Source organism: Neopsephotus bourkii, unplaced genomic scaffold (genome assembly GCF_033783945.1).
Source record: "Neopsephotus bourkii isolate Nb327-2 ecotype Australia unplaced genomic scaffold, CSIRO-AGI_Nbou_v1 NB_1630, whole genome shotgun sequence".
NCBI lineage: Eukaryota > Metazoa > Chordata > Aves > Psittaciformes > Psittacidae > Neopsephotus > Neopsephotus bourkii.
Window position 1 is genome coordinate 2,641,112 of NW_026902105.1, and position 13,276 is coordinate 2,654,387.

The window sequence follows — 13,276 nt, forward strand, 5'->3', positions numbered from 1 at the left end:
CACAGCTTTAGTCAATTAAATGTCTGCAGCCTGTACTAAGGAAGAATGAAAAAAGTTGAGTTAAAAACCCACCTACCTGCACGCACTGAGCTAGAACCGTATATATATTCTCAGAAAATAGGCTAAAACAGGCGCTCAGCTGCAGAGCTGGGAGCAAAGGGAGGCCTTTGGGGGGATTCCTTTGGAAATCCTTCCAGAAAAATACTGAAATTATGGGGATTTTTGTGTGTGGGGTTCTTTTGTTTTGTTTGCTTGTTTTTTTTAATAGCTGGTTCTGCTTGTGAGGAACCAATGGCAGAGCCAGGCTTAGGAGGAGTGAGTGAGCAGTGAGTACCTGATAGCAGCAGGGTGGTACTTTCAGCCCGAAACAGCCTAAATACCTTCAATCCCCAACAAGATCTCAACAAGAGCACTGGAAGCCCCTCCCCAGCAACTGATTTTGGAGAAAACCAGCCCATGCTGCTGGGTAACCCCCTAGGACCAGCCTGGTGTCAGGACACTTGTAGTTATAGAGGAACTTGTTCTGGACACTTTGGATTTCAGACACTTTTCGTCCTCTCCCCTGCTGAATTTATGTCTTTTCAATAGTTTGGGAGGAAATGTGCCATCCTATTCTCCCATGCCAAGGCCTCTTCTGCTAGTGAACAACACAGATTAGGTGTCCACCACCACTGCTGGAGCACGTGGTGCAGAGCACTACTGATGCTGACAGAAGGAGCCAGCTGTGCTGAGCAATGCCATCGTCAACATTTATCCCTATGGCTTGTGGCTTGCGGTGTACCAAATACCAACGGGCTTGGCCAGAGGGCTGGGAAGGACTGCTGAGGCAGCAACGTTTTCCACCACAGCCTGAGGGAAAAAGGCAAAAGCATCAAGGCTGGTCAACTTATACAGAATATTCTTGAAACATGAAAAACACAGTGGCAGTGAGTTAACATCTTGGGTTTTTTGTGTTCCTGCTGAAGAGAAAGTAAAGGGATTTTAAAATGGTATGAAGGAAGTCTTGCACTAGAGCACCTAACAGTGAGGAACTGGACTTCAGTGCCGGGGGTGACAGTGGAATCCAGCACTGCAGGCTGAATTATCCAGCCAGGAACAAGCTTGTCTATCATGTCAGGATTGACAGAAGTGTGATTCATCCTGCCTCGGCAAACACGATTGACTGAGATGAATCTCTCGAGGCCGCTAGCAGTCCTATTCTTCAGTGCCTCACAACTGTTATTCCCTTCTGCCCCTTTTGCACAATTAAAATCATGACAATCCTACTCATCAGTGTTCACCTTAAACTGCTATACTTCTCCACATGAACTGCACAAAAACCAGACCTCTGCTGATCACAAATCTGCCAGCAAATCAGTGGGAATTGATGACTCCATACTGATTTATGATGTATTTTTACTGTAGAAAAGAATTACAACAAGATATTTATAGGAAGTCCATATGTAGAAGAATATTGTTATGCACTGGAAACAGATTGCAGTCCGGAGTAAGGCAAAGCATGAAGAAATAGTCTTTATTCATGTATCTTCTAGCATAATCACCCACAAGGCTGTCAGATTAGGCCAAATCCTTTTCTGATTTTGGTGATTAGTAGGCAGCAACACCATGCATCCCTACCAGCAAAACAGGATTTCACCCTCAGCAGAGCCTGGGGTCAGCATGAGATGAGCGCAGGACTACTACCAACAGTTCCCATGACCCTCTTCCTTCCATAACATGTTGATCCATGACCTTTATCAGGCCTGGCTAATCTGGGGGAGCAGTAATGCATTTTGGCATTCCCCCTGCATGCCCTCACAGACTCACAGAGTGGTTGAGGTGGGAAGGAACCTCTGGAGGTCATCTGGTCCAAGCCCCCTGTTTAGCCAAGGCCACCCAGAGCAGGTTGCCCAGTACCTTGTCCAAATAAGATCTTGTTTCTCATATCTGTTACTAAAACATCATTTTTTGATAAGTGTGAGTAAGGTGCTAAAGCAACCCAGATGTCTGGGGAAGATGTGTGGTTATGAAGATTTAACAAGATTAAAGAGAAAATACCATAAATACTCTTTCTTATCCCGGTCATACAGAGGACACCAGAAAACATCCAATAGGCTGCAAATTAAAAAAAAAAAAAGCACAAATATATATTCAAATACATAAAATATGGGGGGATAAAAGGGTGGGAGGAATGCCTTAAATAACATTCAAAACTGACTTTCATTAAGCAGCATCTGAAAACACCATTGATGCAGTTCTGCAAGCATTAGGCCTTGGTTTTCCTCCAATGGCTTTGGCCATTCTTTGACCTTTAATTTGCTCCAGACTGTTCTCTTCCAGACCAGCAAGCTACAGGTTTACTTGGAAATTAAAGGAGCATCAAGACGTTTTCCTGAAGGATGGCTTGTGCTCAATGTCTGGGATGTTTTAAGAGTCCCTGGTAGGGTCTTATCCCAAACCAAGCGATGTTCTCCCAAACAACCCCACAGCTGGGAGTTAGCTCTGTTCTGGCAGGCACTGTGGATGCAGCCCCACACCAGGGGTTAGATACTAACAGTGCAGGTCCAGGCTGCCCCCTGCCCCTTGATCTCAGAGCAGACAGCAGCCATGGGCACATTTAATTTACTAGCGTAGATGTGGTCTGAAATTCTAAGCTGGGGTGGGTGAGCTTCGCAAAGGCAGCAGGACTTGCACAGCAACACAGTGAAAAGTGATAATCACAGGGACAAGAAAAGTGGGATTTTCTGTGTTTGTTTATCCTGAGCAGTCAATCACAGCATGTTTCTAGAAAATCAAATATGCCTTTCAAGACAAAAGAGTTAATGCAATAAGCAGGTTTTGTGAGATATCATGCAAAGCAAACCATAAAGACTTCAAACCCGTGTTCTTTATGCCACAAACACCTGGTGTGCAAATTATTTACTTTGTGCTGATGCATTTGAAGTTTCCCAGTGGTCACTGGAAAGGGCTGTTACCAGATTCCATATGGTAGCAGTGAACCTTGGCTCTTGACTAAACAGCTTCAGCTTCACACTGTCACCCTGCAACATCAATGAATGGCCTGTGCTTTATGTGCAAAAGCTGGTAAAGTAGCCAAAACCAAAATTTGACTCACTGTATAATTTCTTTTGGATGGTACAAACCTGCTGTCAATGAATATTTAATGTTCCTTGACTCGCAGCCCCATTGAAGTTTATAGAAATCTTTATGGTGGTGATATTTATTAGCAAAGGAACAGGTACCACCTTGGTTATTTAGAGCAAACCTAGAATTATCTTAATGAGTCCTCTCAGCGTATTTAGAGCCAGTTAGAATTACTTCAATGAGCCCTCTTTTTGGAGTTCTCAAGTAATCTTACCTTCTCTATACAACAACAGCAGTTCACACTTACAGACTGAAATAGGTCTCAATCAACCCACCGGTTCCAATTACAGACTTTATGGGTTTGGACATTGCCTTGATACTATGCTATTGAATATTTTATTAGTAAATTGCAATGATAACCCTACAACTGTGCTTAGAATTATTTCCTTTTATGTGTTTCTTTCCTACCATGCTATTTCCTTCCAAAATAAAAGGTGTAATTTTCTCTCCTCTTCCAAAGAGGATTATTTGAGTCCAAGACTGCTTATCTTTCCTTTCCTCTATTTGCACTTTGCACCTCTGAAGATTGCTGAAAACAACCCTTGCCAGACAATAATTGACAGAGAACAGCTTTAATTTAATACAACCACAGAATTACTAGTTTTGGGCAAGACAGCATCGGCAATGACATGTTCTTATCCAGTAGGAATGTTACAGATCCAATGAAAGAACAGAGAAGCTCAAATATAATTCCATGAAATTGTGTCTAAGATCCTGTTACTGAACCTCTCTCAATTTCCTACAGGGAGCTCACATTCAGACCAAAATTAAACTGTTAAATTTTATTTCTTGTATTTTATTTGTGTTGTTGGCACTTCTAAAGAGCCTGATATCTTTGCCATATTTTACCCAAGAAGTTACATTTCAACTAAAACAGTTTTACTTAAAAATATCCTTTTTATTATTATTATTATTATTATTTGATCTGTTAGTAAGATATTTCAGAAACAACTCAGCTGAAAGGAATAATATAAATAAACATTTTATAAATAAAGATTTTCTTTTTGGCATATGTTCTTTCTCAAATAAGTAAAAATTCTGTGGCTCTTCAAGAAGGGAATTACTTCATAACTTCTTGTGCCCCGATTTGTGCAATATGTTTTTACACTAACCTCAAAAAGAAGGAGCTCTTGGAAGATGAACCAGAACAACTTTGAAATTTGTTTCACATGAGTAGAAAATCTGTTTGAAGTCTGATGAGAAATTAAATTACAGCTGTTAATGCAATCCCATCCTATTATCCAGTACACACAGATCCTTGAAACTCAATCAAATACAGGTACTGAACTCTGAAAACTTGATGTTATTTATTAACCACTAACCCGAGATTTTGCTTTATGTTCCAGCACCTTTGCTACCTGAAAGCTCACCGTGAAAAGAACTATCGGTCTTTGATGCTCTTTATTTTGTTAGACCATAGCGTATTTTCACAGGCTTGGTGTATGTGAGTGGTTCTGAGGATGACCCTAAAAGCAGAACTAAACTGTCTTGTCCCCAGCTTAAAGGCAGTAAGGAAGTGGCCAGCTGAGGCAGCCGACTCCTCACTGTCAGAAACTGCCCTCTTGGTCAATAACTTCCGCTTACCTGAGACCCTTTCTCATTTACCAAAGTAAACGCACTCCTGCAAATATCCCCATAACATCAGAACCTCTGTGCATGCCCAGTGTCCTTGTAGTCATATTAGGAGGAGGGAGCGGGACTAGGAAGGAGAGGCGACATGCTGCAATAGGAAAGACATTCATTGGAAAAGGGATATTTTGAACCAAAAGAAGGCATGCCAAGACTGTCATAATCCTCTGAGAATTCAAATACATAATTAATTATAATAATAATTACAGCATTATAGTTTTGTGAAATGACCCAGTAGTAATGCATGCGATCTTTTTAAAAATCCTTGGATTGAATTTGGATAACTGAATGATGCTCTATGTGGTAGTAATAAAGCCCTTCCAGTAACATCCCCAGCATCCATCGCCTTCTCCCTCAGCTTACACTGGTGTAATGAGAGGCAGTCAGATCCCAGCTGATATCATTTACATGGTTTTTTTCCTCCTTCTACAGCATGCTAACATCTCCACCTTCCAGTGGGGTGGGAGGGCTTGGAGCTTTTTTGCTTTGGATGGATGTGACTGTTTGAAATAGGGATAGCTAACTCATCACACACAAAGGACATTCCAGCTCCCCTCTCAGCCCCAAAGGAGCAAACCAGAACACAGGACCTACTGAAGCCACTGTGTTAAAATGTAGGAAAGAAGATCAAGAAGATGAAGAAGAGCTGTTCCTAGCGCACAGTGTGGTACACACTTGGTGTGTAAAAGGATCAGATACACAGTGGTCTTCCTGGTGCTAAAATCCATGCAACCTACAAATAAGTTCCCTGAGCACTTACTTTCTGCTGTGCAGAGGCAAATCTTTCCCAAGCAGTGAGTCTAAGAGACCAGATAAGGCAGATATGACTGAGCTAATGAATGGAGATGTGCAGCAGGCAACTGGAGAGTGGCACAGACTTGAATGACCCAGGTCAGGGTTGCACTGCAAAAACAGACTTCATGCTGCTTTTTGGTTTTGTCTTTCTTGAAAAGCATTCCTGGCTTTGCATGGCAGAGAGGACAAACCCATCCCCTGAACAAGTATCTGCTCCATGTTCAGGACTGATCTGCTCCCTCATGCCGCTTTCACGAGTGGCAAAGGTGCCCCCAGGGGACCCCAAGGACTCTGAAAGACCCCAAACCAGCTTCTTTCTTCTGGCTTCAGTGTTGAACAACACAGGTCTTTCAGCAAACCCATAGGGTCAAAAAGCTGCTTATCCACCAGCATCCCGATGTTCGCCATGTTTTTGGAGGGCTCCTTAGTTTGGGGCTAGATCCTCTGCACTGAACATCATATGGGGCTGCAGTCTGGATGGTACCCAGAAGTCCAGGAGAAGGATATTGTGAATCTCAAGAGAACATAACTAAATGAAGTGTAACCTTCCTTTGATTTCTTCAGATTACAAGTTCCATGGATTTTATTCATCAACAGACATAATTTACAGCAAGAGCATATACCGATGTGGCTGACACCCTGTGGGCTCGGAAGAGAGCTGTATGGATGTGAGGAAGGTGTAAATTAAAGTAGGTCACATCAAGATAATTCTAATTTACCTCTTATGGTGCTTACAGAGTTGCCTTCCACTGAAGCTTGTGCCTCCAGCGCCCCTGCTCATAACTTACACTAATTAGGCTCCCAATGCAAGATTCATGTAGAAAGTAGGTAGAAATCCAAATGCAGTTTGAACAATTACTGTATGACTGCCCATCAAAGATGGTCTATACCCCTCATATAGCCCAGTGCCCCTGCAAAGCGTACAGCAGTGAGTAAAATGCTCCAGTGCTTGCTCAGGGGGGCTGTCTCTGGAGAGAAAGTGAGCGCTAGGGAATAATTCAGTCACTCCACAGCAAGAAGGGGATGGGCAGCATCCACCCCAGGGGCCATCAGGACCAGGGGCTGGTTTGCACCCAGGGCAGGAGCTGGGAGCCCGGCTAGAGCGGGTGAACCGAGAGAATGAGACTCCAGGTTTCTTGGTGGCGTTTCCCTCCGTGGGCACAGCTCATGCTGGCTGCGCCAGCCCCTGAGCAGGAGGAGCCGCCGGCACCCCGGAGCATCTGGCACCGCCTCCGCATGGAGATGCCACACTGCAGGCCTGCTTCCCAGGGAAAATCACCCGTCAATCACCAGCGGAGCCAGAGGAGATGCTCCTGGGGCGTAGGCGGAGGTGCCAGAGAACAGCTGAGCAGGGGCTGCCGCTTGGTTTGGGTTTTGTCAAGTAACTCTGCCGTCCGCATGATCCTCTCGTTCTTCCCCTCACAGCGCGTGTAAACCCACAGACAGTAAATGGCACACACAGGTCCCAGCAGACGGAGCCACAGCGCAGAGCTGCTGCAGACCTCAGCGCTTGCTGCAGCTGCCTCACTGACACACCCGCGCTTCCCAGAGACAGCAGCCTCCTTACACCCCTCTAGCAACACACCAGGGGAAGTGCAAGTAACGGGGGAGCCCACTGGGTACCCCCACAGGCACTTTCCAGCCCGTGTTGATTGCCTGTATCTCCGTGCATGCAAGCAATCCCACTCACTCAGCAGAGCCCTGCTAATTGAACATAGAGTCCCAGACCACTGCACATTTGGCAATGGAGGAAAACCTCTGGATGCAAAACCTCTTTTCAAGTGGAATCACATTTCACCACTGGAAAGTTTATTGGCTAATCTTCAAGAGCTCTCAGATGCAGTTTATGAGCATGTAAATGTTCTCTGCCACTAAATGGCCCCAGGGGATGAGAATAACCTGTGTGAGGTTTACCGTGAGCCTTTTAACTGAAGGAGCACTGGGCTATGGTGCAGCTTCCTCTAAGGAAAAGGTAGTTGCAAGTGTAGGGAGGCTGATCTCCCTACGAGCATCACCAGCTGCCTCCCGCCCCAGCCTGCCATGGGTGCACTAGGGCCAGAAGAGCTGGCAGCTGGCCTGTCCTGCAGAGATGGACATATCCCATTTGCCACCCTGAGCCAAAACCTCTCATCCTCTCAGACTCAAGTTCTTGCCTTTCATTGCAAGAACCAGGCAGTTGTGATAACATTAGGACAACTACTTCTGACAGTTAATGAGCTTCAGATAAGGTCTTCAGGGTGGCCACTGGGAAATAAATGAACACTGTTTAAGCCAGCAGTGTAAAGCTCTCCGGGCAATCCCCGCCACCTCTCTCCCTACCAGCAGGCACCAGGCTGCCAAGGAAGGGGTCTGCTTGCAGGGATGAAGCACCATCAGCACAGCACAGCAAAGCACAGCACCACACTGCCCAAGGGCCATCAAGCTGTGCCTATGGACTGCAACTTCATGGGCTCCTGGGGCTTTATCTTTTGTAAATTAGTGTTCTGGTGTAGTCTGAAACCCTGCTGGCCCTCAGGAAAGGTGAATACCTGCCCGTCTTCACCTGAACTTACCCTCCACCTCACCTCTGTGTGGGTATTACTTCATGCAGAAAGAGCAGAGAATGGGACTTTATAGCTGCTTATCACACCAAAGCCACATTTCCAGCCTCACATCAATCAAGCACTGACTGGGTCAGATGCTTCCAGTGTCTCTGCATGATACTCACTACTATCTGAGGTGAGAATCTGCCTTCCCATCATTGAGGTCTACGGCAAGTGCTTCTCACCCTAACCACAGCCATCCTTCCACACAAGCAGCATTCATGCTGAACATCACTGATGGACGTGCAATGTGGTAAACTTCACTTTTTTAGCGCCACAAGCAAGTGTAAATGTCTGGAAAATAAATTCTCTCTCCTGCTCCCGGGCAAAAATTGGCCTTTTTGTGTGGTTGATGTGAGAATAACCAGACCCTGTTCATTCAGCCCTACACTCAGCAGTAACAGGGAAATAAATTAGCAGCCATGACACAAAGGAAACAGAAGTGACAGCAGTTGCTCTCTGTTTTACAGGGTTTGGGCAAGACCATTTGAGCCTAAAATACAATCAGCATGTGCTAATACTGCCACTTGCATGTAATGGATGCAGCTATTGTATCACAAAGTGCAGCAGCACCAAGAGTATGTGCAGATTAATATTATAGAAGTGAAGGAAGAGCTTTAACATGCCCATCAGGAGCCTCACATTTTAAAGCATGTAAATCTAATGGGCCCAAGGTGAATAAAACCAGAGAGCAAGGAAAAAAAAAAAAAAGGAAAAATCAAGACAGTTAAAAATACAGTTATTTTTTAATTGTGCAGAGGAATTCCTATGCAGTGATTTTGTGTTGCAGATGGACATTGCAATAGGCCACATCCTAGTGTGAAAACATCAGCATTTATCTCAGCAGCTGCACGCAGTGTTTCCCCATGTCTTTTGCCTGGCCTCAGCAGCCTACTGGGAGCCATAAAGCATCCTGACTAAATTGGATGCAGGACATGCATCCCATGGATGTGACTGTTGCCTTATAGGTCAGGAGGACCAGGGGCACAAGAAGGAAGGCTCAGCAGCTCACAGCTCTGCACAGCCACAGCGCTTGGGGCATCAGCCATCTGCCATCCTTTTAAAGGTGGCTTCAAAGGCAGGAGACACCCTCACTTCCCTCCAAAAGCCTGTTCAAGGGTGGGAGAAGCTGGGAAAACATTTTCGGGCCCTACGCCCTGCTCAGCTAGCAAGAGAAGTTAAGCATAACTGGTGTGACTGCATACAAGGGGCTTTTAAGAACAAGAGTCTTGGAGAAACAAACCAAGAAATGCTTCTTCCAAGGTGTTCATCCAAACATGTGGCACATACAGTAGTGGCTATAGGATGTAGTAGCTGCAGCCCCCTCCGCACGTGGTCCCATTTGCCTGTGGAGGGTTGAGTAAACAGGAGGCAGAGGGTACGGCAGGCGAGGCAGCTCTGCTAGGGCTTATCATAATACCCATCTCTGAAGCAGGCAATTACACACGCTATGAATGAAGTTATTCAGTGAACACATTCTGTTCTCCAGTCAGCCTAATAGGCTGTAATTTAACTCTGTTTCCCTTCAAACTGAAAGAAAAAGGAAATTGATAAGTGATAGGCAAGCTGCTGATGTGGAAGAAATACTCACTATTACAGCTCTAAACTGGGACTTCCTCGCACCACAGATCTTATGATGCTGTGATGCTGTGGGACCCCGCAGCCAAGATCTGAACAGCCTCTACTCACTAACCTGGTTTAAATTCATGAATGGAAACCCTCCTCCGTAGCTAGCTAGGCAGCAGGAGCTCACCAGCTGAGATTTATTTCAAACAATCCTCCCCCCTTTCCTGAGGCTTTTGTTACTGCCACTGCCAAGTTCAGAGTCAACAACAGCCACAATGGGGCTGAAACTCCCAGGGCTCAACTTCCCCCAGCTCTGCTCCAGGCTCCTCGGGTTTAACACTGGCTGTAAATCTTCCCAGCTCTAGTGATTTTCCAGCCCCCCATAGCTGCTTCTGCCATGACTTCTAATGGAGCAGACGGTAGCACTACTGTCGCTATTCAGTATGATTACTGAATATTTATTAGCTGACGTTTGTGCTGTTCACCACTGGGTCACCAAGAAAGCGACTGCAGGACACAAGTGACCGCATGAGTCTGTGTATGATGATCACTTTTGTCACACAGCTGCTGGTATGCAAGCAGTGAGGAGTGAACGGGCTGTCACTCCCACTGTCACCAGCACCTCTTTTGCTTGTCACATTTTTCCTGCATACCACTGCCTTCAGGAGCCCCCAGCCCTTCCCTGGGTGTTGCTGGGAGATGGCAGACGTGCCACATCAGTCTGCCTGCAATTAATCATTCAAAACTGCCAGCACAAGCAGTGAAACAGCACGCTCTGATCCCACTGCAGAGATCCCCCATGGCAGAGAGCAGTGAAGGTCACCACCAGCACACAACAGGCCCTGGGCAGGCCAGTTGGTAACAGACCTGCAGACACAGCACAGGGGGGTGAGCCCAAGCAACCTCCTGCATTGCGAGGTCACTGGCTGTTGAAAGGATTCTAGTGTTTCCCTGTAAAAACCCCTGAGTGTACTCTCTTCAGAACCAAGTCCATGGACTAGGAAACAACAATGAGCAGCCAAACTTTTCCTACAGTTCTCAAGTTCAAGTTAGGTAGCGGTGCCAGAGGCTTTCATCAGATGAGTAGAAACTATTTGCACATTGAGTCTTGTTCTTAACACTCCTCCTGGATCTGCAGGTTGACAAGAAACACACACACAAAAAAGTACTCAGCCATTTGCCCAGAATCTGCAGGAGACTTTGGGAACTTCCTCACTAGAAGTCATAGAGACAGAGAATGGTTTGGGCTGGAGGGGACCTTAAAGATCATCTACATCCAACCCCTGACATGGGCAGGGACACCTCCCGCTAGAGCAGGCTGCTCCAAGCCGCATCCAGCCTGGCCTTGAACACTGCCAGGGATGGGGCAGCCACAGCTTCTCTGGGCACCCTGTGCCAGTGCCTCAGCACCCTCACAGGGAATATAAACAATAAGGAAAAGGAGCAACGTGAGACAGGACCTTGTCTGGGGGGCTTGAAAACAAAGCTCCCCAAACCCCCCCAGCCACATGAGCACAGCCTGCTCCGAGCCCAGGCCGGGGCAAGCAAACATGGCTCTTGTCAGTGCCTGCCCCTGGTTTGTCAGCCCTGCACTGCACAGCACACATTTCACCAGGCACTGTGCTGCATACAGGGCTCCTGGCAGCGCCCGGTGAGAGCCGGGTTCAAGCCAGGCAGGGCTCAGCCTGAGCCACAGCTCAAAGGTCACAGCATCACCACAGCAGCCACAGCGCAGAGTGGGCAGGCAGCTGTGCAGAGCCACTTACAGCGTCCCAGCAGCTCCATCTCCCTGTGTAGCTGCTGAGTAGGAGTTGTGGCGTGATGTTTAGGAGGGGCTTGCAGGGACAGGCTTTGAGCAGAACCCCTAGCAAGCCATCAGCAGTCACTGCGCCTGGCTTGGGTTTTTTCTGACATTCACTGGGCACCAGAGGACAGGAGCCAAAGCCATGGAAGTATCAAAAATACTGTCTGTTCATCAGTCTGTTGAGCCCTTTTCAGCATCTGTTGACGACCTCCTCCTGCCTCTGCAGCGAGCAGCACTCCCTAAAGAAACAGGCGTGTCCATGGTAGGAGTCAACACCTCATCCCTGATGCCAGGCTGGTCCATGCAGCTCACTGTGACAGCTCCTCTTGCATCATGAGCTTAGTAAGGATGCTGCAGCAGTTACCCAGGGCCATTCCCAGAGTGACATTAACCAAACTGTACTACAATGAAAGAAAAAAAAGAAAAAAAAGGATTTGTCCCTGCAAACCTGCCACCTCCTACATCAGAGCCAATGCAGTGCTGAATGGTGCAGGCAAAGCCACAGCAATCCTGGGGCAGGACACTTCTTGGGTAAGCCCTTTAAGCAGATTTGGGAATAAGGATCAGCATTGCAGGAGCCCCTGGTCAGCAGAGCTCCACAAGAAGCTGCGATATTGGAAGCACCACTGCCCATCATTGAAATCTTATGTCTGTCGCTCAGAAATCCTCTTTGATTTCATTAGAAGCATCAAAATGCAACAGGGAATTCCTGATCCTGTCCATGTGGCTACAGACAACCAGCTAAAGGCCAAAGTTACTGTTCTTCAAAGCAGGCACATGTGCTCCACACTGAGATTTAACTGCATTTTAAGATGAAAATCCTCAGTTTAAGATGTTGGTTAGCAGAGCACAGCTCCAGCCTCACGGCTTGGGTAGCCTTCAGCCCTAGAGCCAGCGGACGGTGCGTACCCGCCGTGCCCCTCAGCGCGCACATACACACAGTTTATCCACACGTGCAGTGCTCCCCGGCCCCACCAGCCCCCTCCTGGCAAACACATCCTCTGCTACACGAAACGTTAACACACCAGCGCCTCCGGTGGGTGCTTCTCTCCCGGGAGCTCTAGAGAGCACAGCGACAGGAACATTAACACTTGCTGACTCGAGGGCTCCACCAGGAGGAAATCCAGCCCAGTTCATTCCCTCGGAAGGGCTGATGGGAGGTGCTCCCCCAGCAGGCTGGGGGTGACTGGCAGGGAGGCCAGACTTGGGGTTTAACAGCGCTCAAAGGCAAGGAGGAGGAACGCGGCAGAACTGGACTGGTGCAGTGTCAGCTGGCCAGGGGCTGGCTCCAGATGTGCTGCCACACACCGTGTCCTCATCTGCTGCTAAATCTCACCAGCCCAGAAACAGGGCCTTCAGGCTGCAAACAGACAGAGTGAACTTGCTAAGTGCCCTGTCTTCACCCACTTTCTTCACTTTCCCAGCAAGGGCTGGGAATAGTCACTAATACACTGCACTCCACAGTGGTTTTACGATCAGAGAGCAGGGCTGGGCGCACACTGTCCACTTGTGACATCAAGTCATGAGTTTGGTAGGACCCACACGTCCGCTTGAATGAGAATCAGTCTTTTTGAAGCACGATGGCCACAGTGTGAGACACACAGAGCCAGACCCAGCTTGTGCACCAGAACCCTCAGCAGCACATGGGTTCTGCCCAAACCCAGCACTGGGGCAGAGTGAACCTTATGCCCTGCATGCCTGCCTCAGGGAGCCACAGGGGCAGCAGGGACAAGACTTCAGACGTGACACCCTCGAGGGTGTGGACACCATCATGTGT